Below are 21,957 nucleotides of genomic sequence, written 5' to 3' on the forward strand. Positions count from 1 at the left end.
GGAAAAGACTGAAAGACTGGTTGAAAGAAGAGCTCAATGGAGAAAGAAACCATTTTTTTTTCATGACAACTTTGGTATATTACTGCTTACTGACATAATTACATACACATTGTGTTATTTTTCCTTCTAGCTTTAATGATCTGTTTTCCAACTAGTCAGTGGTGTTAGAGCATTATATATTCCATCAAATATTTAAAAATAAAGAGAACTTATATCTAACAACTATAATGCTTCCTGCATACCTGAAATCCGAGGCCAAGTTCATCCCTTTACTGTTCTGCTGGTGACATCTGTAAGGAATAATTCACAAGGCTGAAAGAATTAAAAATTTGGAGATCTTTTTGTGGATGACATATAAAGTACAATTTTATGAAGGTTGGCTTTACAAGTTTTTTTATTAAAAGGTAATTAGTGAGAAGATTTCTGAACAGTCTAAGATTGTTTACATGTAGAATCTTTCTTATTAATTGGAATTCAAGCTTCAGTGAAAATCGTTTTAGGAATCGTTCAGTGCCCAAATACATGAAAAATAATGCAAAATCTCTTAAAATCTGGCTTTCGCTTGTTTTGAAGAGTGGACTTCACTTTCAGATCACAACCTAGATAATTACTTGACACCTCTACATTCATACTTAACACCATCAATTTAGAAAGCCAGAGAGGTATTCGTGCTCTTTTGATGGTAAAATGGACTGAAAAGGATTTATTCACTGCTAATGTCAATGTTATCTACTTCTTTCTGTAGACTAGAACATCAAGAGTGGGAGAGTATCCATTCAACTACAAACTTGCCCGAACCATGGCTCTCTGCTTTCTCCTCCTTGCCTGGTTGTTGCCCAAGGGAAGACTACAGTCTGGGATAAACTCTGCTCTCCAACAAACGTATCACACATATGATGTTTCTGAGCTTGTGCCTCTGCAAGGCCATGCACTCTACTGCGCTGAGTCCAAGAGAAGATTTCCAAGTGATTGCCAGGTAACTCCAAATGCTTTCATATCTTCTAGTGCCAAATTAATTCTAGTATTGGAAATTAATTTCCTAGCATGTTTGGGGCGTGAAGGGGTGAATTAATTACTGTAGGCATCACGATACCATCCAAAGTCTGCCGTTAGTTATTGGTTCAAATTAGTGTGAAACCAGTAGTAATTGGGTTCTGCTTCTTTATCATTCAAGAGCTTTTTTACATGACAACACGATATACACATCTCCAAGGGATACCTTTGGCACTTCCACCGCTCTCATTTCTTTGCACACCCTTGTTCATTATTGAAACTTGGAACCAAAGCAGGATATGGGGAGGTCTGTCCGTCTGCTTTATTTCACCTAAGCAAACTCTACGCTCCCTTGTTAGCACAGGAAGCATTTATGAAAGTTGTTTAAAGAGCAATTGCTCTTCACCAGGGATGCTAGTCCTTGCTCAGAATTTAAATCAGGTTCATGACGCAGAAGGGAAACGCAAAGCTTCTGGGCTGTGTTTGTGAGCTGAGTGTTGTTGATGGGCCTCACAGTGCCTGAGAAGAGGGACTCTCATCTCATCAGACTGGCTATGCATTTAGGCAACTATTTGGCCCCATATTGTTCTGTATCATTAAAATTGTGTACAGAAGACAGAATTAGGAAGTTTAAAATAAATAATAGAAATGAGTTCTGAATGCTGTCAAGTAAATATAATTGTATTGTTAGAACTGGAGCTCCTGGAGCCATATTGGTGCAGAAAGCAAGTCCTGTGTCTATGGGAAAGAATTTAACGAATAGATTGTAGGTCAACAAGTACTGTCCGTGTTGCCTGTACTTGTTTTTGTTGTTGCCATTACGTTTCCTGTGTGTTTTGCTATGAAGTCTCATTCTCTTTATCTGTCTTGACAGACAGAATCAATAAATGTTACATTATCAAGTTTTATCTAAAAATGTCTTCCATTGATAGAGCATTTATGTTGTGTCATAATAGGTCTTTGTACCAAAGTACTGAGAGCTGGGAAAATCCTGGCTAGAGAGTAAGCTTGCATTTTTAAAGTAGTAAAAAGTTCTTTGTTCTTACAGCATCCTATTTTTAGATGGAACTTAATTAAAATGAGTATGGAATTTAGAAATCTGGAATAGGAAAAATGGGTCATTATTAATTATTATGTATATAATAAATCCAGGGCTGTAGTCTTTTCTCACAATGCACGCATGTCTTTTCCTTCCTCACAGGCGTATTTCATTATCAAATGACTCTACTTCCCTTCTCTACAGCCCTGGTTTAACAAATTATTGAGCCGAGTACCTAGCTGGAGGATGCCAAGGGGGGACATTTTTGGGTTCAACTTAGAGGCTGTTGAGAGCGTTTCCATGCCGAACTGAGCATAATGCGCTGTCAAAATTCAGCTTTGCTAATGCGTCTCCACAGCCACTTTTCCTTCTTCTATGCCTTCAACACCTTCTCCCTTTCACCTGCTATCTGTCAGCCTGCAGTGAGGAATACATGTTTCTTTAGGTGGTGAGGCAAGGTTTTCAGGACAGAGGGGAACAATAGTGTCCTGTGCTCATACTGTTTGCAAATTGTATTCATATTCCATAATCAATACGATTCAGCTTGGTTTTATCCCTCCCACTCCTTCCTTTCTACCTTGTCAGCACATTTTTCTGTCAGCACTCCTCTTGGGACTACGTTTGCTTCCTGTGTTCTTCCAACATGTACCACCACTTCCATTCCTCTACAACGCCAAATCACTGAAGAAAGGGACTAATTAACATCTTTGTTTGCTTTAGAAATAACATCAAACTAGGAAATTATAACGCGTTACCAACTTTTCAGAAATGCGGACACTTAAGGTCATGAGTGGTTCTTCTCTCTCCTCTCCTTTCAAACCTACAGGCTTTCATTGGAGATTAGTAGTATTTGACATTTCCATGAAGGTTTCCTAAATAATTCATTTTAACTATGATAAGTTGGTAAAAGATTACCACTATGGTTCCTCTGGTTGTACAGAAATTATTAAACTGCCAAGATTGGACTGGTTCACACTGTTGAATATCCTGTTTTTACGCTCATAATTCTGGGATTATTCCTTGTGACATCCTGTCAAACGACTTCAGTTTGGACTCTAGTAAATTATGCCCCTTGGGTTTCTCTGAGTGCCTACAAATAGACAGGAAATGTTCAGCAGTGATTAAAGCACATCAATATACTCTGTCAAGTAGTTGCTGTTTTTAAAACTACAGGTGGATAAATCTTAGCAATAGAAAAATTGGCTATGTAAACTAATTATGCTGGTTTTATTTTTGGCTAGATAGGAGGGCTATAAATAATGTATCTATAATGCATTTATACAGTGCAATGCTTTTATAAAAATGAAAGAGAAACCAAAGAACAAATAACTCCTCATAGAGATTGTATTTTGTGTCATAAACCTCAAACTTTTTGGTGTATGTCAAGTGTTATATGACTGCTAAAGTGTAAGAGGAAATAAAATTAAAAAAAGACGAGAAAATGAAGTTTCTACTGCAGTCTTGCATTAACTTTTTTCACTTCTAGTTTTTCCATTTGTGACTTATGCTGCTGCAATAGAGTAAAGAATAAAGGGAATATTATTACCAGATCTTCAGACATTAGTTGAGTAGTAAAACCTTGCAGCATTTCAGGTTTGTAGGGCCTGCTGCTGCAACCACTTAAAGCAACGTGCATCGCCTCTCTGTTGGAGCAGTGACACGAAGCCAGCACAGTGTTCAGGGCTGTTTGCTGACTGAGCTCCAAAACCACAGATTTTCTGCACTTAGTGCTTGGGAGGGGGGGGGGGCTGAAAAAGGAAAAGAAAGTGTTTGTAGCTGAGTTTTAATAATTGAGCCAAATTTCATAATTCTGTAACTTCAAAGAATATGACTTCAGGTGGTGGTTTGTTTTAGAGATAGTGGTCAGTGATAGGCAAGATTTAGATCTGCAGTCACTCAGACTCCTAAATGTGGATTTAGTCTGCTAATTTAGAACCTTGTTTTCTCTTCTCCACCATTTTTTGTAGGTGCATAAAACCTAAGATGTTTTATTACGTCAAATACACATGCCATATATACATGGTACAGATATTCCCTGCTGTCTCTAGTTGCCAATACTGAGCTTGCCAACCTCTTTCTCTGGTCTTGGCTTCATGGTGACTTCTCAGTTACATTTAACTAAGATGCTAGACTAGACTTTGACCAAAGAAGCATTGTAATCATTTTTTTTTTCATTAGGAGAAGAAAGAAGGTTAAAATCCCTTCTCTTTCCCAAAATTTCTTTTTTCTCCAAAATAATTATCAACCATGAGATTATTTGAAGGACTGCATGCAGATGCATAAGCCGAAGCGTGCCTTGAACACTTCTCTTTGAATAGAACAAATCTATCGTTCACTCAAACAAACAAAACCCCCTCGGAGCCTAATATCCTTACTGTCATCATTAATTGTAATATGTAATCATAATCATTTTGGAGGTAGACCTGGGGTTAATTTGGCCAAACAATCGCTGATCACTAACAGTGGCCTATTCAAGTGTATGAAAATGATTCCCTGTAGTTTTTACATGTATGACGGAAGTAATATATTGTGGTTTTTTTTCTCCTACAGGCTGAGTGCCAAGGTATTAATGTTCCCTGTGACTCTGATTCACAATGACTGGATACTTTTAGCTCTATCTTTTTATGAACAGGTGGATAGGAAATCGTTTTGGCATAGAACAAATGGAGAGAGGTGCTACAATGGATTGTCTCTGCGTTAAGGGCCCGCTGCCAGTCTATTTTCTTTTCCTGTTTTCCTTTTATAGCTGGCTCTGAAACAATATGCAAGTTTCTTTTGTCAGAAAGAGAAGAGGTCTTTTGTGGCATCCAGGCGTGTCACTGCCCTACCTGCACTGACACTGCTGCTCCCTGGGAGCTTTGTTCGCTTGACAGCAGCCTGGTGAAACTGCTCTTACTGAAAGCCCAGAAGTGGCAGCAGGCACAGCAAGGCCTTAAATCAGCTCTGCTCTTGTGGTTTGGTGTCCATGCTGCAGCTAGGGCTTGTTGCAATATTTATGTGCGTGCTATCGTACTTACAAAGTGGAGGGAAAAGTTGATTGATTCAAAAGTATAGTAAAAATAATAATAACAATAACAAAATTACTGTTTCACAGCTGCTCAGTTGTGAAGGCAACAGTTTAAATGGAGAAACCTGAGAACTTTCCTACAGTGTTTCAGCAGATAAGGCTGCAGGCTGCAAGCTAATTACATGAACTGCGTGCCTATGGACTTGATCCCCTGTGATGGCACCCCCAAATAAGATGTTTCAATGGGAAGCTGTAAATAATTAAAAAAAAAAAAAATCCATTAGGTTCATTTTCACTAGCAAATTAATAAATGGTGGCCAGAATGACTTGAATGAAACTGATTCTTCTGGTAGTGAGAGGGTAATATAGGAAGGGTGAACAAAAATTGATGTGAACTTTGCTTTTCCCACTCTACCTCTAGTTTTCCCCAAAACCAAGTAACCAACCACATGTTTTGTTTCTAACTGTAGTGAATTGATCTGGTTCAAAGCAACAGAAGGAAAAAATAAGGTCGGAATAATCACATTAGCTCTCTTTCTTCTTCTGCTTAAGGATAATTATCTGGGAGACGGGGAGAGGGAATGAGTAAATGCTGTACCTGACTGGAACAAGACAATAAGATGATTGAAAAAAAAGGCACTGTTGGAGGATATTTCAGTTTTGTGACATTATCGCCCATGTGTTAGTTTTGAGGAAATATGCATGGGCATAAACTTCTACATCTTACCGAAAGAGTCGATTGACTCATTGGCAGTAGCAGCGTAACATACTTGGTAGCAGCAAGAGCCAAGCATATGGTATTCATCATTAGCAGCAGCAACAGAAGTGATTGCTGTGGGGCTGGGGCTGCAGCGCCCACTGCCCAGCTCCCCACCTCCATGATGCCCCAGTTCTGCCCCCACCCCAGTGTTCCATGTGTGGTCTGGGGCTTCTGCCCCTCAAGCTGCTGTTGCACTCGGTTCTCGTGGTCACCTCCATGCAATAAGCTCCCTCATTAAGAGTTCTACCTTTGCTTGCCCCTTCCTCATCCCACTGTTTATGAGCCCTATTAATCTGCATGACTATAAAGTCTCTCCAAAGAAACACTATATGACAAAAAGAGCTCTTTGCTGTTATTATTTTTTTCCTTCCCCTCTCTTCTTTTAGTGATTGGCTGGGGAGCTTGGAGACCTGAATCAAAACCTGAAGCTGTCAACTTGCTGAAGTAGTAAGTAGCTTTTAAAACGTCATTACCATTCACCGTTATCATTATGCTTACATAGTACAACAGCAGCTCAGCATTGGTTTGATAGTCACAGCGATCATCTGTGCTCCTCAATAGCTTTTGAAATGTTCCTCTATAACATAAATGTCTGGCAGTACCTCGGGATCGAGACAAATGTTTAATATCTGTGTTACTAATGGTGAAACTGAGATATAGCATGTCTTAAGTGGCTGAACCCAAATGCATTACGCTGTGAGAGAGCTCTCCAGGCTGGGCGAGAGCCCTGCGAGGTCCCCATTCACACCAGTGGGAAGACATTAAGCCCTGCAGCTACTTTAGTTCTCTAATAGATGACCTTGGGCATCTTGGTGGGTGTTGTGGTGCTATGTTAGATTACTCTTGAGATGAGAGGAAGCTGATGTAGCTATTCGTATTCAGATTTGGAGACCAAGCTCTTTGCTGCCTTTCTGTGAATTTTGAATTCAGCTTTATGCTTTCGCGTATTTGTTGATGTTTGGAAATAGGAATGAAATGCATTTAGATGGCACAAAAAACATCACCTCTAAAACTGAGTAGAAGTTAGAGAATTAAAAAGCGTACAGTGCCTGGTTGATGCCATTCCTCCAAAGGGAGGAAGCTATTTTTACCTGCTAACGTTTTCCCTTGCAACCTTCATTCTAATTCAACGTCAGCTATCCCTCCACGTGAGGATATCCTTTGTTTATTTCTCTATTTATTTAAACTACTGAGGGTGATAAATCTAGCAATGGACCAGTCTGAGACCGCTCTGTTGTCATTGTCTTCAAAATTCAAATTCAGTTTGTAGTCTCTCTCTACCAAAATGATACTGTATAAAATATTGCCATGTCGTACTGTTACTAGATTGTGTCACTTCGGGAAAATAACTGAAGTTACCTTGCATCTCAGAATACTTTAATGTATTTCATCTGTTTTAAATGGCTAACGATTTCCTACTTGAAACTGGAAAACTGTAGAGGGCACCTTTATTTCTGCCCTTATGTTGCATTTCTGCACTTCTAGAAATATTAGCCTGTTACTGAAATGTGACCTTTGCTTTCAATACCATGCCTTTATGTCCTGTGACACCCCACCCACCAGATTTTCCATGTAGAATACAGTATTTCTGTCCATCTTTCATTTTTCTTCAAAGCCTTGTCCATAATGATGACAGCACTGCGTGAACGATGATATATGAATTTTGTATTCCCCCTAGTGAGGCAACATCATTTTGGTTCTTTACAGAATATGTACAGCAGTTTATTACTTTCATGAAATATTGGAGGAATGCAAAGATGAGAAGTTTAGTACTTGGTAAGAAAGCCAGAATCCAAACAATGCTTCAAAGGCTTTTAAAATAAATCTTTGTGTTGACAAATCTGTGGATAATTCCAGTGAAGTAGTACCATTTGAGATTGATTTTTCCATTGAGAGAAGATTTAAATAACACAATTATATTCATATTTGGCCAAAGTGTCTTCCTATCTGAGGCCACCTCAATGCAGAGCCAGCTGAATCCTCTTGGGCTAAATGAAAGCACCAACCTCTACCTGGGGGCCTCTACAGCTTCTCCAGCAGCTTCCCATGCATAAATTCACAGAGGAGTTGATGGCACTTGGGATGAGTTGTACTTTGGGAAAAATATTCAAGTCCCCAAGTCCTTTGAGATGGAATTTCTCAACTTCTGTTTATGGCTACCTTGCTCCCTGCTTGCCTAAGCTGAACCGTTAGTCCTTGTCTGACCAAGGAATGAAAGTTGTTAGTGCAACCAATTAGTAGTACAGGGCAGCTTTTAGCTAACTTTTGAAATTATCGGCCAATTCTTTGCTTCCCTTGGATATGTTTTCTCAATCCATGGAACCATTTGTGAGAAAGGAGCTGAATGGAGCTGAATCTTAATGTGAAAGGAGGAGGTGCTTGGTTCAGCCTGTTAGGTGATGTTTAGGGCTTATGTGGGACGGCTCTTGTCCCATGGAGTAGCTCTATGATCTGCTAATTAGGGTGGCAGCACCTGCTTGTCAGAATGCCAGCCTGCAAAAAAAGCAGGAGCGAACAAATTAAGGTAATCAATGAAATTAGAAGCATGGAATTAAGGGATGAGGGAGATATGGGAAGGGAAAGAGGAAGCCTTACAATTAAGCCTGACTTCCCATCCCTTCCCACACTCTTTGGACAGTAGTGTTATGTTTGCACTGACTTTGCTCCTCCTGTGCTGGCTGTTGCCGCTGGCGCCCTGAGGAGAGGAGGAGGAGGGAAGTGAGGCTGAAGCCCATCTGCTCCAGCTCCTGTGCTCTGCCCTGTTCTCCCACTGGGCAGAGAGGATGGGGCAGCTCTGATGTTCAAATTGCTGGCTGTATGGGATGAAAAAGCACTTTGCAGATTTGGTGGGAGCAGGCAGATTTTACCAATTTATGTTGCCAAGCTACATACCACAAATGTGTCTGTAAGTGCTGAGAAATGAGTATGACTGCAGCTTTGTTTATAAGTGGCATAAAACCAACAAAGACAGCCAGTCACCCAGCTTTTATAAATTACATTTTTTTTAACTGAAAACATAATGAGGTCAAGATTGTTGCTTCTGATTTCCAGGATTTTTTTTTAATTTCTCTAATTTTTACCTTACTTCCCCCATGCACTCTTTCACTCACTCAAATGTACAGAGAGGACAGAAAGTGGGGGGGGGGAGGGGGGGGAAGGGCATGATTCATAAAGAGTAGAGAAAAGATGACTTCAAATTAATTTATACAGTGTTTCTGCTCTTTGATAAACTTCACATTTTCCAGAGGTAGAAAGTGCGCAGCTCTTTAAGCAGTGTGGCTGTAATTTGGGACTTCAGCCAGAGATGTGCTTGTGAGAAGCAAAAATGGCCTTCACAGCACATGGGGGAATGCAGATTTTTAAATTAGGTGTTTAAATTCAAGAAAAAAAAATTAATAACAAACCTGCTGCTGTTGTAAAAATGATCCCAAAGTCAAATGTGCAGTGCTTGTGTTACTGAAATTGGTAGTAGATAGAGGAATTTGGATGAACTTTTACCAATGTATTTCTGCTGTTTATTTAAACAATATTTGCTTTTGTTGTATATCATGCAGATGTCCTTCCAAGATTTTTTTTTTTAATATATAAAGCTTTTAAGGCTTTTCTTGCTGTCTAATCTCTTTAAATGTACTGTATATCGCATTTATGAAATGTATTGGTACCAGAAAGAAGCAGACGACTTTGTTTTTAAACAAAGACCCCAGGATAAGGGGCAATGTTTTTCCCCTCACAGGTGATGGAGTATGTACAAAGAATGCAGCGGATAATGGCAGTCCTGTCCTCTGAACAGATGGTGATGGTCCTGTTGCTAGGATAAGGCCTGAAGAATTTAGTTTTTAATTCCACATTATTTGCCTCGGTGCCATGAATATCCCTAGGTTTCCTCAGGCAAAAATACAACAAATACACAGAAAGAGAAAGAGAAGTGACATGCGGATAGAAAAGGAGACAGAGCACGGGAAAGGACTGGAGCCAGGTCAATAGAAGCTTTTGGGAAAATGTCTGCTCAGCTGTCTGCAATCACCTGGGTTTGAAAGGCAGGCAGGAAGGAAGATTGGTTTGGCATGAGAACGAGGCCTTTGATGCTTTAGATACCACAGAGAAAAATACCCATTTCTTCCCATTAGAAGTCTGTTGACTTTCCTAATTAAGATAAACATGTTTCTGAAGAAGTTAGCTCTCACAGTACTACATTTGTAAAAACAACCGTGCTTTTAAAATATATACACAGACAAGGATGTGTGCCAAGAACTAGTGCTGGTGTGGTCTTACAAATCACTTTACAGGAATATTTTTAAATCATTGCCTTATTTAAAAGTGAGCGGATTTCATTCCCTCCAGTCAATTAAATATCTAATTTCAACTCAAGTAGATAATAACTGAAGTATTTTTATATAAATGAATGAACAGTTAGAAAACTGTTAAACACACAGCCCTCGAGCATGAAAAATATATTCGTTTAACAATTTTATTCTTTTATCGCTAATTTACTACAGAGATTTTGCACTTTACATCATTTTAGTTTGTGACACTGGGGGGAAGAGAAATCTAATTTCAAAAAGATTAATTCAGATTGAAATTCTCCAGGATCCCGTTGCCACCTGAATTATTCCAGCAACCGCATTATGTACGTGGTGGACACTGATTGACAATTGTCATTTGGCAAAAGAGCTGTTGTGGAAAAACCTGTGAAAACTTCTAGTGCCCGTGACCCAGTCCCTGCATCAATGCATGTGCAAGGTAACCAAAAAAACCCAAACCAACACAGCTTGCCCTCCTGAAATTTGGGGGATTAATTTCAGTGCTCTGCTCTTTCTAGGTGTATACAAAAAACTAGACTGCATCAACAGTTCCCCATTTTCAGCCGCTCTGTGGTCGGTGAGTCTCCTGTTCAAATTGCTGATTCCAGATCCCCCCACCTCCACAGAAGTTCTGCCAACTGGGATGAGATCCATGCCATCTATGTTGAGATCCACTGCGTAAAAAATATAGCTAACGGGAAATCACATGATGAAAACATCTCCTGTTTGGTGCCTGCACGCAAGTTGAGAAAAATCTGGATGAAAGTATATAGGGCTTAAAATATGTGCCAAAATACACCATACACATGTTATTTATGCATGCGTGTATATGTATATATATGCATAATTCATGGCTCTATACCCAAAAAAGAAAAAAAAAATCATTTTTATCAACAACTAAAAAAAGTTATGCCTAAGTAAAATAATTTCAAAATTAGCTCAGTCGGAACAGATGCTTTAGGAGGTCTCCAAACAGTTGCTGTTTTCATTGTGTGTCCAAAAGCATCCATAAGTGTAATATAAAATGGATCAGAGTTTATTGGTACTCATCTGTCTGGGTACCACATTGTCTTGGAACCTTCTGGACAAGCCAACGCATTTTTTCCCTTTAACTAATCTCTTTTCTGTAGTCTCCAGCACTCCTTCATCTTTTACCTCAGTCTCACTTGTGGAGATTGGTTATCAGTTCATGGATTTTTTTTTTTTTAAATCCACCATCTTCAGTGTCTCCTAACATCCAACCACCTGCCAGGCTTCCTTTTTAAGTGCCTATCAATAGTACCTCGTTGTTCTCAATTCTGTCTCTCTTTTGTTCTACCGCATTCAGAGAATTAGTAGTTTTTGCTCAATATTTGATGTCCAAAATGAGATGTCCCAAATGCAGATAGCAACAACCTTCTTTTGCTTCTGAGTGCAAAGGGGAGAAGGAGGGAGGTGGTGGAGTCACCTTCCTTGGAGGTTTTCAAGAAAAGGATGGGTGTTGCACTGAGTGAGGTGGTTTAGTGGGCATGGTGGGGATGGGTAGATGGTTGCCCTCGGTGATCTTAGTGGTCTCTTCTAACCTTAATGATTCTGTGATTCTAAGGAGATCTTTCTAACGTGTTGCTCATCTTGGTCTGTATTAGGAGCTCACTGCAGAACCTTGTTCTGGAGCATCCTTCTTTCCATTATCTCTAGAGGAGATTAAGGGTGATTTTCTGGGACATGCCTGTAAAAAATTAGATGCCTTAGTGAGGCTACCGAGTATTCTCCAACTCATTGCACAAAATGGTGAGGTGAATTCTTCACAGACCTTCATGTGTAAATAAATAATAATACCTCTGAAACTTGATCAGGGATGAAAGAAACCTTTTCCTTTGGAGAGCTGGAGAATTGTTTTCCCATACAGTGTGGTTTATGATACACACAGAAGCCTTTGTGGCTCATGATGTTTATCCTTCATATTGCAGGAAGGAGTCAGACGCATGCCTTCAAGTGAGATAATGTGTCACTTCTGACATTTCTATTTTTCTAAAGTTTGTGTTCTTTCTTTTAAATACTGTCTGTTCATTTACAAATCTGTTCTGAAGAAAGACTGTGCTCCCTTATTGATTACTGGTTAATAAAATATTGTATTCTATTACCTTTCAGATGACCAGAATGGTGTCCAAACTGGAAGAAAACATTACTCCTTAATCTCACCAAAATTTGATGTAAGTTTCCTTAAAAATAAGCTTTCTGGTTTTCTTTGCTATCTAATTTTAGACAGATTTTTTTTCATGCAAAAGCAAAAGGTGTCAGTGGCATAGCTAGCTTGTGTAATGAAACACATAGATTTCTCTTCTCCTTATTTTATTTCTCACATTCATCATTCATATTTAATGCCACAGGCATTAGACTTCTTAATTCCCTATATTGAATTGAAGAGGCACACACAGCATGCGCTCCAGTTTAATGACTTGTAATTCGTCACCGATGGCACGGTTTTTCACCTGAAAAACTTGTGGTGCCAAACTTCTGCTCCCATCTGCGTCGGAGTCAGCATCCTGAACAAGGTGGTGATGGCTGGAGAGCTGAGTGCTTGGGAAAGTATGAGGTGCTAACCTTAAATGCCTCTTGGTGTGAGAGTGGAATACTGGCCTAAGGGTTATTCTGTTGATGTGGGTTTTTTTCCTCTTTAATTGAACCTCAGTCATTGACTTCTGTCCTGTTGGCTCTTGGTCGTGCCTCTTTTCTTTGCCATTCTCTTTTTGTGAGCCAAGTTTCAAGCAATATGAAACTCACCCCCACCCTAACCTAATTAGCATTAATCTTCTGAACAGATTTGCCAGTAATATTTTCAACAAGAAGGCTTCATAGGCTGTTGCAGGACGAGTGGATCATACAAATGACAATTGAATCTGGTGTTGGTATTTCAAACTAAGATACAGTGGACTAAGCATTACCCTCAATGCAAGTGTTCATTTGCAAGCATCTCATAGGAGTGTCACAGTTGTTAGGGTTATTTATTTGGAAAAATCTTTGAATCCTGAAATAAAATAGTGTACAACTACGAGGTATTAATGCCAGTAGGACAGTGTCACACCTTTAAAAACATTTAACAGTCCTCATAGATCTGAAGCTTAGATAGACTTATCTTTTCTTGGTTTCCCAAATTAACAGATAGAGCCACTGAAAAGTTATGGCTTGTTACCCATGAACATTCTGATAGCCCAATGCAACATCCACAGGAAAACAAAAATCAACACTGAGTTTCCGTTCTAAGTAGTTGAGAGAAACATTCCTGAGAGTTTCCCTCTGATGCTTTCAGGAAATGAGAGGGAAAGAGCAAAGAAACGAAGTTGCCTGGTTATTTGAGGAGAGCACGCTTGAATAAGAACAGTGATTCTTGACAATAAAAGTCAGCTCTGGAGTAGAATAAGAATATTTCTCATTCAAAACTTTCTCAAGGCATGTATCCTCTTAGGAGACAGGTGGGATAGAAATGACTGAAGCCATTCTCCTCCTCAGTCTTGTTCCCAGTGCTGGCTGCAGGCTAGACGCTGGATGGTGTGATGTGTGAAGAGTGAACGTACAGCTATTTGAGCAGCTTTAAAATACCTGCTTTCTTAGTAGTGTGTTCCCTGGGATTATCTTTCTGTGGAACCATTTACTGCCTGGCACTGACCTCCGCGTGGCTGGCTTCTTTGTGTCTGTGTCTTCAGCATGGTGAAAGCACAGCTGTCCTGCTGGGAAAAGGCTTTATTCATTGTCAGAAAGGCTTCATTCATTGTCAGGCGTGTAGTGAGGAGGAGGACGAGTGGCAGAGGTTATCCAGGTACAGGTCCTTTTAAATATAACATTGATTTTTAAGGGAGCTCACGTAAGTGGAGGAAGTTATCCTTGAGTGAATATAATCATCGTGAGAAAATGAGAATTATTCTGTTGATGAATAGCAATTTAACCTTAGCGTTCCTAATATACAAGACATTTTCTTTGGAATATATCCTAAAGTATTAAAAAGAAGGAAAAAAAAAAAGGTACTTACTGGAAAAAGGTCTTCAAACATTTCAGCACAGAAGTAAAAAATTTATATCTAGGAGGGGGCTTGGAGGTCACCTCCTTCAAATTCCTGTCCCAAGGTAGGACCAGCTCAACCTAAAATGTACTTCACCTGCCAGCTTATTTTTCTCTTTTCTTCTCCTCCGTGGAACTTTAGCTGTTATTTTTATAACTTTTCAATGGTTCCCCCTTCCCTTTTTTTTTTCCTAAAGATCTTAATGTATTTAGTGTTCTGATTTCTCTTTAGTAGTTAGAAATGTCTCAGAAAGTGGTTATTAATAAATCATTAAAGGTTTGCATCTTGTTTCATTTCCTTGCTGCTCTACTACTGTGTATTTTCAGCCACAGTACAAAGTCATTCTGAAAATGTAAATTGTTTTTTTGTTTTGTTTTATGGCAGAGTCAAATCTAAACGATGCAGACAAGCCTACAGATTTTTCCTTTACCTGTGACACTCTATTGTTCAAGTTCTTTGCTTAGATAAAACAAGATCAGGCTAAGAAATCTTTTATCTGGCATCTATGATGCAGAAATAATCATGCATCCAGGGTTTTACAGACAGCATATCTTGAAGAGAACGTGGAGACACTTCAATGATAGGGCTTTGCTGGGAATAGGGAATAGCAAGGTTGAGTATAATGCTTGATAACTACTGATATTCTCAGTAGCACCAAAGGAGGTATGGGAAATGATGAAAAAACTTATGAAAGGTAAACTGACTATAATTCAAACTAAATATCTCCCCTTATGCAGAAGCTCTTTTTAAATTACTCAGATAAATGAGCTCATTTATGGAATATTTTGTACTGCATGAACTTATATGGGCACCTGTCATGTATATATATTTTTAATACTGAACTTGTATAGATGGCTTAAAGTCCCCCTTGCCCTTTAGTAAATTTAAATCTCCCACAAAGCTGCTGTACAGTAGTCATAAAGAAACATTTATGGTTCAACATAATTTCCCTTCATTTCTTTTTCTTTCTTTAAAAAAAAAAAAAGAAAAGGCAGTTTAAAAGTAATAAAGCACTTCCTTCTGTAAATCTTTGATCTTTTTTCTTCCTAAGGGAAGATTAATTTGTAAATATGCTAATGGATTTGTATAATATGAAACCTTCATAAGAAAAACTACATTAGTTCATATGAATGAACACATCTATCTTATTCAATTTATAAACTAATGGCTGAGAGCATCAACACTGTGCTCTGCTCAGTCTCTTGTCCAAAATCACTGCGTGCATTTCTCAGACAACACAGAATTTTACAAACCAGAAATGTGTTAAATAGGACCAGTGTTATCACCTTTGACTCTTTTCTTGTTTGACTGCAGCAGTGAGACTTGCTGATGTTCCAACCAGACAAATACCCCGCTTGGAGGAAATCCATTGCTAACGTGATGGGAGTTGCAATGTGTGGACACTAATTACCTGGCTGCATGCCCTCCTAACGAACCCTGATGTTTGCCTCTAAAGGGGCTGAGTGTGCCAGTACGGTGCTCACTTGGGCAAGCACCCCAGCAGCTGCAGGACCAAGGCAGATGTCATAGCTCAGAACCTGGCCCCAGCTAGTGCCTTGTTGGGTAGCAACGTTGCTGATTTCCCTCTAGAAATCACGGTGCCTGCTGCTCCTCCCTCTCCCTGCCTCCCATGGCCATAGTGGCTGTGATGGGGGGCAGAGCTCTCCAGCAGGAGAGACTTGGGTGAGTAGGTTCTCACGGTGAGAAGTGGTGGGCTGCAGCTTCCTTCTCTCGGCCCTACGAAGCTCCATCCTTCTTTTCTCCCCCTGGAGCCCACATTTCACCTCCTTGTTCTTTCCTCGCTTTGATTTACTTAGCTGGGAACCGTCCATGCCACGATGGCAGCATCCTCTCTAGAAGGGAGAGGTGAGGTTGGAGATGGAGGAGACACAGACAGCAGGGTGGGCAGGCCCTGCTGTATCCATCTTGCTCTTTCTGCCAGCCTCTCTCTGCTGTTGTGTTTCCTCCCTCTGTTTCCTTTTGCTTCCTTCCTTTCCTAAACCATGTAGTACCAATAGGAACTCGTCGCAGCGTTAAATCAAGCAGATCTGAAAACCAAAGCTGATGATCCAACAGTGTTGCGAGGATGGCTTTATGGGCAGCCCTGGGCCTGCAGGGAGATGGTTGCCACAGGGAAAAATCCATATATATCTTTTTTGTTCCCTTATACTTCAAAGCATTTATTTATTTATTAAGCAAAAAGATCTTGGGGAGAGTTTAAATTGGCGTTGAACTTTCCCCTATTTTTTTCCTCCAATTTTGGCTGCAGAGCGAAGCTGAGCACTGGAGGAGTCTCAGTGGCGACTCCGAACCCCTAAGCTTTATCCAGGGATTTCTCAGCATCGCCTGTCCGCTTTGCTAGGGTAAGGACAGATCTCACGAACTTCAAGCCAGCATAACCAATGAAGGGCTCATTTGATGTGTTGTGGTGCTGGGTAGGTGTGTCTTTAGCAGCTTTGGCAGCTGTGTTCTCCCAAGGGCTGGAAGTTCGGCTCCATCGCATCGCTTTCATCCTGCTCGCTTGCAAAAAAAAAATGTGAACGTTTCCCCAGGCCTGGAGCTGCTCCCCTGTTTGATGCCGTCATGTTGTGGTGGAGGGTGGACTCATAAAGCACACCTTGGGGCTGGGGGAGAAGGAGCACGAGGAGGTGATGCACAGCTGGTTGTAACAGGAGTGGGTGGGAAGGAAGTGTCAAACTGCTCGGAATAGATGTATGCTATAAAGGGGCCTGGGAAGATAAGAAATGAGAGATTTGTATCGGTTTCCTTTTTTCCTTTTTTTTTTTTTTTTTCTTTCTTCCTCTCTCTCTGGGAAATTCTTTCCACCACTTCTGGAAGTGGGAATCAAGGGCAAGCAGAGCAAGAGGGATGGGAGAGAGTAGTTAGCAGTTGTAGTGAACAGAGGTTCAGACATGAGTGTGCAGTATCGCGCAGCCTGCTCTCAGACAAGTGGAGGAGAGAGCTCTGGGCTCTTCCCTCACAAAGTTTTCTTCTAACAGTCAAAAATAATAGAAAGTAGACATAGAAGAGATCTGTTAATTGATCTTGTCCACTTCTTGCCCAATGCGGGGTTATTCCCTGCAGCATATTTACTAGTGCTGAGTTCAGCTTTGTTTTTAAAACCTCCACAGTGACAGTCTCCCGAGGGAAGTGGTGAAAGCCTGACTCCACAGCCTCTCCTTGTCGATCTGCTTTGCAGAGGGAAATGCTCACAACCAGGAAATACTTTCTGACGTTCAGCCTACTTCCCCCCACCATCACTTCTTTTCTTTTTTCAAATTCTGTCTTACCGATTCTATTTGTATTTTACTGCATCATCCGAAATGATGTCCTTCCAGGAGTGCCATAAGTTAGCTTATAACACCAAAAGCTGCATTCTCGGGTATGTAAATGTGTAGTTTTGTGTACCTGACCTGCTGCTGGCACGGGAATGGTTGTTGAATAACCACCTTAACTGCAGGTAGAAGTTTAGAGCTGACTGTGCACATTTTTCCCTGCCACTAAAAATGAGACCTGCATGAAACTGATCCAAGAAATCAGTAGCTCGAATCTTTTGCTTTTTAAAATTATTATTTTATTTTATTTTATTTTATTTTGCCTTCCTTCAAAGCATCTGTCTGTTAAGTACGGCCTTTTTCATTGCCTTTTTCCTCCTCTTAATCTCAGCACTAGATTGTGCATTTGGTCAGGGTCCTATTTAAACAGTTTTGGGGTTGCCAACATGGTGTGCTCTGATATTCAGATCTCATAATCCAATTTTGAAATTAAAGAGCTTGAGGCAAAAACGCTCTCACAACTGAATTGCATGTTTTTAAGCACCGAGCCAGTGTTTTCCTAATAAAAATATACCCAATCTCTTCCTTTTCCCAATTAATAACAACAAATGTCACAGTAACAAATGCCATGCACAAAATCTTCCTTTTTAACTTGTGCCCTGTAAGAGCAGAATGGGCAATGGGAAATTTAACCTGGACGGTGATTTTGAGCCAGGTATCTGAATTCCAGCTGAAAGGAGAAAACATGCAGAATAGCAACTGATGCGCAGTGCCTCGTTTTCTGTCTTGACAGAAGGATGTTCTGCCTATGCCCAACAATAACAGTAACAGCGAGGAAAAAAATAAGTCCTGTTTATTATTTTTTTAGGTTTTTTTTTCCTCCCCTCTGCCCAAGTCATTATTTTAAGTTTCTCAGTATTAAATCTAAAGGTTCATCAACTCACATCTTTACAGCTCTGTCTTTCTGTATACAGGACCCTGTCTGCCTGTTTCCTCTATTGCACTATTTTGTTTGTACTACTGTAATCATTTTGCTGGCCCAGATCTGTGTGGGTGTGCTGGCAGCTTTACAACAAAGTTACATGGGAACTGAGTTAAGGTTGAATATTTATTAGAAGAAGCCATCTGGCGTCAGGCTGTCTGTACAGGGGGGCTTATTTCTTTAGTAGTCTCTCCTTTTTCTTTCTAGCTCTTCCTCCCTCTCTCTCCGTTTCTCATTTACACGCCGCATACATGTGAAAAGTGGAACACACATCTTGACATATTGATTTGATTCTTGATATTTATAGCAATTAACCCCTCTCGTGTGATTATTCCCTGTCCCACTGCCCCACGGCAGAGGCTGCTCGGGGCCGGTCCCCGGGTGGCAGTGGCTGCCCCGTAGATGCTGTGGGCTCCCGCAGTGGATCCTTCCCATTGGCTCTGGGAAGCTGTAGCTTTCTCCAAAATCCCTCTCCTATTCCTTCTGCACCTTCCCTCCTCCGACTCGTGAGCTCATAAAGGAGCGCTACGCTCCCCAAGCTCCCTACTCACCATATTAAACAAACTAGCCAGCAGAAGGGTGTCCGTGCTATTTCACCATTTGTATGACATAGCCACGCTTCAAAGTGCAGCACTAAATTGCCAAAAGATGTTTACTTTTCTTGCTTAAGAGCTCCTCGTAATTCAATTGTTCTCTCTCCCGCAGTAGAAACACACATGCATCCTGAGAGCCGTGCTCTTGTGCGCGCTGGCTAGTTATTTACCCATGAGGTTTCCTCCATTGGTTTTTGCACAGCATGCTTGGGATTTTTTTCAGAGGTTTCAGATAACTTCCTCTTTTCTCTGAGGTGCTCAACTTCAAGCACCTTGGAAGACACAGCTGTCTACTTTCATTTTCTTTTTTTTTTTTTTGAGGGGTTTTTGAATACACGTTAATTTGGCCATCCAAAGTTGAGGGTCGCTGTGGAAAACCTTGACCTATTTTTCCTAGCAGTCCAGCTAGGAATGATGAAACCTAGCTGGCAGCCCTTCCCACCATTCCTGACTGCTGTAAGTTGTATCCTGACCTCACAGCCTTGCGTAACCTCCCTACGCATTGGTGTGATGGTTTTGGTGGCAATGCCAGGTGGGAGAAGGAGAGCACTGAGCAGCAGAGATTCATTCCGCTGATAGAAACAGTGAGTCACTGCTGTCCTGTGATGATTCCCTGGCCTCTTCACAAAAGACTGCCTGCAGGGATGAAAGGAAAGTCCTTTCTCTATGGCTGACACTGGGGGTTAGCAACCTACCGTGCTCTAGCAATGCAGAACACATGGGATGATTTTGAGAGTGACTTAAAGGGATGAAGGCATGGTGTCTTGAAGGATGCAAGCTGAGGGAGGTGATTGTACCCCTCCTCAGCCTTCCCCTTCTTTTCCAGCAACTGATGCCCCAAAATACCACTTCTTGTATGACTGGGGACGTGTCTTCCTCAGGTAGCATCTCTTGGCTCATAGCGAATGTTTAAGTTAGGAAAGAAAAGTATGGGTTTTTCCACGCACTGCTAGGATAGCTGAATAACTGTGCTGCTTGTGGGGAAAGAGATGGGGAGTGGACCAAGGAGCTGACCTTGTCAGAATGTGGGATCCATTCAAGAATATGGAAGTTGATGAGGGCCGCTGTTTGATAAAGATCTTCCCCTTGAGTTCACTAGCTTGTGGTTATTCTTCCATCTACGTTATGGGGAGGGTTTCGGTGAAATGAAGAAGGTGGAAGGTAAATCCTATGGGTTCTTTCTATGCTTTGTGCAAGCTAGATCTGAAGGCTGCTGATACCTGTGTTGCCTGGTGGACTGGAAGGGTTGTGTTTAAGTTGCTGGGCAGGAGGCATTGACCTTATTATCGACATGTTCTCTTTGCCAAACACATAAATCTGCTTGTCTTGCTTATAAAAACACAATAACTGCTTTCTTCTGGAAGTATTGCAAATTAAATATCATTATTGGTAGTAAAATTTCTCTGTGGTACTCGGAAGAAATGTTGTGCAAAGATGTATAATTTGGTCTCTTTTGTCACAGCCTGGTGTCCTGCACATACGCACTGTCACCAATACAAAATCTTTTATGTGTGAAAGAACAGACTGAGCTGTTGCTTACTGGTTTGGATAAAAGAATAAAATGTGTTTGGAATTCAGTTTTGCTTTAAAGTTTTTCTCACTTCTCAACTTGTTTCAATTCTCTGGACAGGGAAAGGGTGGTGACGAGGCAGTAGCCGTGAGGCAAGACGAGTATTCGGGATGTTGTGAGCAGGACATGGGAGAGCAGTGGTGCCAGACTGAGCACGCTAAGCAGTGAGTACTGTCACCAATTAAAACAACCATAAAAAGCCAGACATTCCTCGCCGAAGTAACTCGGAACAGATCTGAGCGCTGCGTTACCTTTCAGCAGAGGCAATGCGCAGATGGGATCTGGAAATGGGACAGAGAAAAGCTTGTTCCCATCTCCTGTCAGACATCTCCATCTCGCTGCTGTTTGCTTTTCCCACAGTGATGATCACTGCTCCTTGCAGTGGTCCTGAGGCTCTTTCCCCACCTCTCACCCCAGCAGCCCCTTTTTTGGTGTCTTCTTCTCCATTAGCACAGATGGCCCCAGAGTGTGACCCTTCTGGCTGGTTTGGGTTGCTCATTAAGCTGCCTTGCAGCTCCTCTGTCCTGTTAAATACTGAACTTGGCCAGCTGTGCTCCAGACGTAGGCTGGGAACTCCTACAGAGGAGAGGTACAGAGAGCTAGAAACAAATGAAGAGAGCTGAGGTCCTCTGCTTGGCTCTTTGGGGAAAGTCCTTCATCTCTTCGCTTAAAAAATATAGTCAGGAAACGTCCAAAACTCCAAAGGGAGGGTATTTTTAATGGGTGCATTCAAGCTTACAAATAACTTGTTTGTCAATACCAGGACTGTGTGGATACTGAAGACATGTCCACTCCTATCTCTTCAGGTAGTTCTTAAACAGTTTGCAGTGAACTTTGCCAGTAGCCAAAGTCAATACACAGAGTTTTTAAACGCGCATTAGTAAAAATGCTGGCTTGTATTTGAATGAAAAATGGAAGTTGAGAGTAAGAATAACAAAGTCAAATATACGCTTCAGAATATGAATTCGAGCAGCGTGATTCATCTTGGGAGAGGGGCGGTGTGTGTGAGCCGTAGTGGGAGCACGTGATTGCTGCGGTGGGGTGGGCTCGTCCTCCCTGCAATGGTCACTGCGGGAACAGCCAGGCGACACGTTTTAAAAGCCAACTGTGCTAAAATCCTCCTTGGTTCATCATCCTGCACGAGGAGGAGGAGGAGGACATGACAAAAAAAACTGCATACAGTTTGTATTTGCAAGTATGAAATACGTTAATGGCAAATCCAGTATCTAATACCCATACTGTGTTCCAGTGGATATCTTAGGGAGCAGTTAAGCATCCTTCCCCCTCTTCTCCCCATATTAAAGATTCTGGCAATCAGTGAGGGCATTTATGTTCACTCAGAGACTTTTCTCCTTGACCACAAAACTTTTTATTGTTAGTCTTTTCAGTCTCTTTTTTTTT

At 41.0% G+C, this 21,957-nt stretch overlaps 1 long non-coding RNA gene across 3 annotated transcripts in view; it reads left to right on the forward strand.

The window, feature by feature from the left end:
- The window catches only part of LOC110400482, a 119,502-nt gene that overhangs the window by 87,623 nt on the left and 9,922 nt on the right, over positions 1-21,957 (forward strand). Inside the window, exons 3-10 of one of the 3 annotated variants that reach the window (XR_002439881.1) lie at positions 746-976; positions 6,186-6,246; positions 9,533-9,775; positions 10,387-10,539; positions 10,619-10,677; positions 12,231-12,292; positions 16,406-16,499; positions 20,617-20,720. This is a non-coding gene — a long non-coding RNA (uncharacterized LOC110400482). The remainder of the gene's footprint in view (positions 1-745; positions 977-6,185; positions 6,247-9,532; positions 9,776-10,386; positions 10,540-10,618; positions 10,678-12,230; positions 12,293-16,405; positions 16,500-20,616; positions 20,721-21,957) is intronic. The other 2 variants (XR_002439883.1, XR_002439882.1) reach the window with 2 other exon arrangements.

The sequence above is a fragment of the Numida meleagris genome, chromosome 5, assembly GCF_002078875.1.
Source record: "Numida meleagris isolate 19003 breed g44 Domestic line chromosome 5, NumMel1.0, whole genome shotgun sequence".
NCBI classification, from domain to species: Eukaryota; Metazoa; Chordata; class Aves; order Galliformes; family Numididae; genus Numida; species Numida meleagris.